A 6,000-nucleotide genomic window follows, 5' to 3' on the forward strand; every position below is an offset into this window, starting at 1 on the left:
CTCATAAATATGTACAATAAAGCTCCTAGATAGCGTCTGGTGCACCCTGAGTCCTCAATAAATGCTAGGTAGTATGCAGTAAACCAAGCCACCAGTCCTAACCAAAAAAGAGAATTTTGATTTCTTTCAACATACCATCATCATCCTTCATCACCTCCCTCCAAAAGCTCACAAGTCACTACATTGTTTTACAGATCATACAACACCTGCAGGGACAGCTAAATTTTCAAGGCAGTTCAGTAGGGAAACCATAACCTCCAAATATTTCTAGAACACTTTCTTTAATACCTATCCAGTTGCAAATCCATCAAACCCATGCTGGGCCATTATTGCTCTCCTGAGATCTACTCAACAATTCTGTCTCCTGGCAAAGAAAGCAATCCACCTCTTAGGCATTTTTTTTTCCTGAAAGGTCGTATCTACTTGTAGTCTTAGAAATGTCTGTGAGTACTGAAATGTGTAAGTTTTTCCCTTTTAACAAGATACCTCAGCCCACCACTCCTACACCACAGATCTCAGCAGCTTTCACTTTCTTTTTTTTTTTTTTAACGTTTATTTATTTTTGAGACAGAGAGAGAGAGACAGAGCATGAACGGGGGAGGGGCAGAGAGAGAGGGAGACACAGAATCGGAAACAGGCTCCAGGCTCTGAGCTGTCAGCACAGAGCCCAACGCAGGGCTCGAACTCATGGACCGCGAGATCGTGACCTGAGCTGAAGTCGGACGCTCAACCGACTGAGCCACCCAGGCGCCCCTGCAGCTTTCACTTTCAATATTCATAGCCAATAACCTGCACAAAGATCGATCAAGCACTTCCTCTCCCTATGATTGCTGCAATGGTCATATTTTCACAAGAAAACTTTATAAACAGGTTTCACGAAATGCAAAATTTCCCCCAAATTCCTTCACGTATGCTGAATGTGGGAAGAAAATTAGGGTTACTGTTAGAACAGTACTTTTTTCTTTTCTGCTGTGAGAACTGGCCAGAGTAGTTTGAAACTATAAGAACATGCCTGAGGATTATTTGCTTGTATGTTACAAAGAGATTCACACTTGTAGTTCAGTAGATCACTCTGGAAGCTTCCCAGCAGCTTTCAGAAAAACCATTTTTCAGGTGCTTACATGAAAGGATTGAGACAAAATGGGTTTTTTACACAAAGTGTTAATTAATTCTTGTTCACATATTAAAGCTTGTATTTTTGTGACTATATAATGTGATACTGTATTCTTTTTTAGCTAGTTGTAAGCAGGAGACAGTGGATTAATTCACCAACTCGGAAATCTTTGCTTGGATTACAGCTGACCAAAAAGAAAAAAAAGGGGGGGGTGGTAGGGGCATTTTTACCTCAAAAACCAATAGTCAGATATTCTTAGGAAAATAGTGTGGGGGGGAATGTGTAAGGAGGCCTTGTGGGAAATCACTACAATGATCCTTTTAACACTCTATTTAATAAATTGGCTTGCTTTTCCTCTTCAAATTAAAAGGCCTTTCCACTTAGGCAGAGTTTAACATTAAGGAAAACATAACCTTTGTAGAAGGAAAAAAGGTGGCATCATTTCACAACCATTAAAGGGAACTTTTTTCTAGTTGGAAAACCACCAGCTGCTCCTCCATAATATTATCCACCATGATAATGACAATGATGGCTACAGTGGAGGTTACTGGTGCCCGCCTCTCTTTACCACCTGGAGCACGCACAACCCCTCCCGCCGGCCCCCAGCTGCTGTGTGTGTTGGCTGTATTATATAAAAACACCAAAGAAAACAACTTAAATGTTACAAACACTTCATAAAGTGGAGAGTCTCCATTCGGAGAGCTGCAAAATGGCCCAGAAGGCAGGAAGCTTTTATGAAAATTAATAAAGGGCAACTTCACTACCATGGAGTCAGGAGGTTCAGTAGGGAGAGCTCTGATGCTTGTCATCAATTGCAGGCCCAAGAGGAAGAGCGGGATCTTGCACGTAGGTACTATCCCTCTCTGGGATACTTCACTATCCCAGGGGAAGGAAGAAAGGCTTCCTCCTCCCACCCCACCCCACCCCAGCAACAGCCTAGCCAATGCCTTGATTCCAACTCAGCCAATGAAAAGCCATGGTACTTTCAGCTCCCAGTTTACTCCAATGGGCTTTTTTATTTATAATAGCCTTCCCAACGTCCCACTTTTCCTTTATAAAAGAAAAGAAAAAAGTGTTTCTCTCCTTTGTTCTCCAGAGTTGCCTATGGTTTTGCTGTCACTTGCTTGTCCCGGATTGCAGTTCTCTGCCATTCCCGAATGAACCCACCTTTTGCTGGGAAAATAACCAGTAGTTTTATTTTTAAGGTTCACATTATTTAGTGGCCTGTTCAGGGATCTAGAGAAGATCCCCACATGACTCAGGCTGGTGAGCAAACAGGTGCCAGTGCCCACAGAACTGATTGGGTTCGCTGCTTTCTCACCAAACCTGGGGTTTGAGGTTGAGTGTTTTCCTGGATTTCAAGTTCCACGCTTTGTGTCTGAGCTCTCTGGGCTGTATTCAGGATCTGTTTTAAGGCTCTGGTTTTTGTTTTTATCTCTGAGAGATACCCATTTGACCTTCAGTTTGAATCCTGTTTGGAAGCAGGCTCTTGCTACTGAACCTGTGATAGCCTTGGGTCTCACCCCTTTGGACCCAGACTGTTTTTGTTTGAACTGTGCCAGTCTGAGCTGTGCTGGCTTTTGGTCTGACTCCCTTTTGGGGCGGGGCTGTTTCTGTCAGAACTGTGCTAGTGGGAAATGTGGAGGCCTTCAGTCTGACTCCTTTTGGGAGTCAGACTGTTCCAGTAAGACCTGTGCCTATTTGTACTGCATCAGTCTTTGGTCTGAGTCCTGCTAGGATTGGACTGTTCCTCCTGCAGCCGTGCTGGCCTTTGGTCTGGTTCCTTCTAAAACTGGACCATTCCTGAAAAACATCTAAGAAATGGGATCCCAGTCATTAAATGTTTTGAGGGTGCCCCCCTACTGGGTCTCTGGCCAGTTTTATGTTCAAAAACTGTGGCCCCTCCACATGCACATTTAAAATTAAGTGGACCGACTTAACCAAAAGTAATTTAGAGTTTCAATGGCCATTATGGGGAACTTTTGATCTCCGCAAACTTGTTTCACTCAAAATTAAATTAGAAAGCCATAGTTCCTTAAAAGAAAAAGAAAGGAATACCAAAGAATACCTTTTTTATTTTATTTTTTGAGAGAGAGAGAGAGAGAGCATGTGAGCAGGGGAGGGGCAGAGGCAGAGAGAGAGAGAGAGAGAATCCCAAGCAGGCTCCACACTCAGTGCAGAACCAGATGTGGGGCTCGATCCCACAACCCTGGGATCATGACCTGAGCTGAAACCAAGAGTTGGACATTCAACCAACTGAGCCACCTAAGTTCTCCTGAGAAGATATAGACTTCGTCGTTTTTTATTGATTAGCTATACTTTTACTTTTTAAGCAGCGGCACTACCAGCATCATATAGACAAAGGTCACAGCTCCCTATACTTAAACATTTTGTCTCCCAAGGGTCACCTCTGATCAATCCTGTAAGAAAATTCATCAAGGTCTGTCTTTAGGTGACAGCAGCGACATGTCTCAAGGGTGGCTAAGATATCCACATACGGGCAAAGCTGATAACTCCACCAAATAGGAAGACGTGTTCACACCATGTCATTTGGTTGCAGACAACTAATTTTCCCTGGATTAATACAGATTAGTTTGTCTCTATTTTTTAACTAGCCATCTTTACCTCTAACAGAAACACTTTTATGCCACAGAATTTAATAAACACATAAAAGATTCGATGACATCTCACTCATTGGTGTCTTCAAAGAGTCTGCATATGGTTGTAGGTGTTTTGTCTTCTGACACATCATCGTTAATGGAACTCAAACATGGGTCTTTGGAAGATATAGACTTTAGATGGGAAATATCTGAGTTTCTCCCTTTTAACCTTTCTTGTTGTGCAAATGTGGCCATACCTGGTTTCTAACTGCTATGCATTTTCCCTCTTATGTAGAACATGACAACCAGAAAGGTCCTTCGAGGCACCAAACGACAAAACCACTAAATATAAAGAACCTGACTACTGATCATCAATGCTTTCAAAGAAAGATCTGGATCAAAGAGGGAAATGTGAAAATTAATATAGGGGAACCTCACTGCAATGGAGTCAGGAGGTTTGGCATGGCATGGAAGCTCTCATACCCTACTACTTGTCATCAGTTTGCAGACACAATAGGAAGAGACAGACCTGCTGGGACTATTCCGGCAGGATGAAGGAGGGGCTTCCTCCTCCCTGGCAACAGCCCAGCCAATGAGCAACAGTCACAACTCAGCCAATGAAAAGCCACTGTACTTCCAGTTCCCAGTTTATTTTTAAAGTTAACGCTCTCACAGGATAAAGAATAAGGAATAGGAAGAGAAAAACAGAAAATATCTGATTGACTGGGACTGCATAGTCAACCTTTTTTGAATGAGAAGGAACAATGAAATAAGTGTAGAGACCAGATATGGTTTAGCATTCAGGGATTGGCTAAGAATACTGTGCCTCTGGTCACAGGGACAAGTTTCCTGATGCCAAACTTGGGCACGAGCAGCTCCATCTTGAGCCTAGACATTTATTTCAACAGCTGGTAACAACCCAATGGACAATTGCCCACTCTTTATTACGTATGTGTGTTGGGGTTAGGGGGCAGACAATGCAGACCGTGATCTGGGGCGGGAGCTGCACTGCAGAATTGGTCCCACCTGGGGTAAGGAGGCCCGTCTTTTGTATCAACAGATGGGGCCAATTCTGCAGCTCAATGCTTGCTCCAAATCTTCCATGAGGGAAAGCTAGTCTCCAGCGTACATCACACCCTAGTTTAGTTTTTCCTCCTTGTCCTATTGTCACTCCTTCTCTGACTCCTCCTCTCCAGAGGGCACTTTCCCAATAAATAACCTGAATGAGAAACCCCACATCCTAAGGGAATTGGTATTGCATATGGTCCTAGGAAGCAAAACTGAATATGGGACTCTGCATCACTAACCTGCTCATCGGAAAGCAGACCACATCACTGGTAGGAGGTGGTATGCTATTATTCCTGCTACGGTGATTGCTAAGACCTTTACCAGGAGAACTGGGATAGAATACAGGTGGAAAGAGGTTCATTAACTGGTGCAAGAGACAGGCATCTGGAAGGTATGTGGGAAAAAGTACCTGTAGGGACTGAGAGAGTTAATAAAGAGAGAAAATGACTAGCAGATCAATTAATCAACAAGTTGAAGCAAAGTACAAGAATAAAAAAAAAAAAAAAGGAAAGAAAAATGGCAGTTTTACAGTGACCCTCATCTCCTACAGCTGGAAGACTTAATTGTAAGAATAGCAGAAATTGAGAGAGATTGAATTCCCAGCAAAAGCCAAAGTCAGAGCCTTAGAGCGCCTGGATGGCTCTGTCAGTTAGCGTCTGACCCCTGATCTTGACTCAGGTCATGATCTCACACTTCATGAGTTCAAGCCCTGCATCAGGCTCTGTGCCATCAGCACAGCTTGAGATTCTGTGTCTTCTCTCTGCCCTTCCCCGCTTGTGCTCGCTCGCGCTCTCTCTCTCTGTCTCAAAATAAATTAAAAAAAAAAGCCAAAGTCAGGGCCATGGTGGGAAAGAAGTGGGACCCTGAAAATGGAGATGGGGATATTGGAGTAGATGCATTTGAGAACCTTGGCACTCCTGTCCCCCAGATTCTCTTGAATTCCTGAGGTATGCAGAGGAGGCTCCCTCCCCATTGTTGAAAGGTAGAGCCCTCTGCTCCCCCATACACATCCACTTGAAGAGCGTTCATCTCATTCAAATACCTGACTAGGCAATGCTTGCCCTTCTCATGATCTGACCCCTGCATCCCCTCTGAGCCATCATACACATAATAATTAGAGTCAAATCCCAGCAAAACCCAACTGAGTAACTGCTGGGTATGCTAAGGATAGAGAAGGATTATCTTCCCAAGCAACCAGACTAACATGGATCACCAGGA

Source organism: Panthera leo, chromosome B1 (assembly GCF_018350215.1).
Source record: "Panthera leo isolate Ple1 chromosome B1, P.leo_Ple1_pat1.1, whole genome shotgun sequence".
In the NCBI taxonomy this organism is placed as follows: Eukaryota; Metazoa; Chordata; class Mammalia; order Carnivora; family Felidae; genus Panthera; species Panthera leo.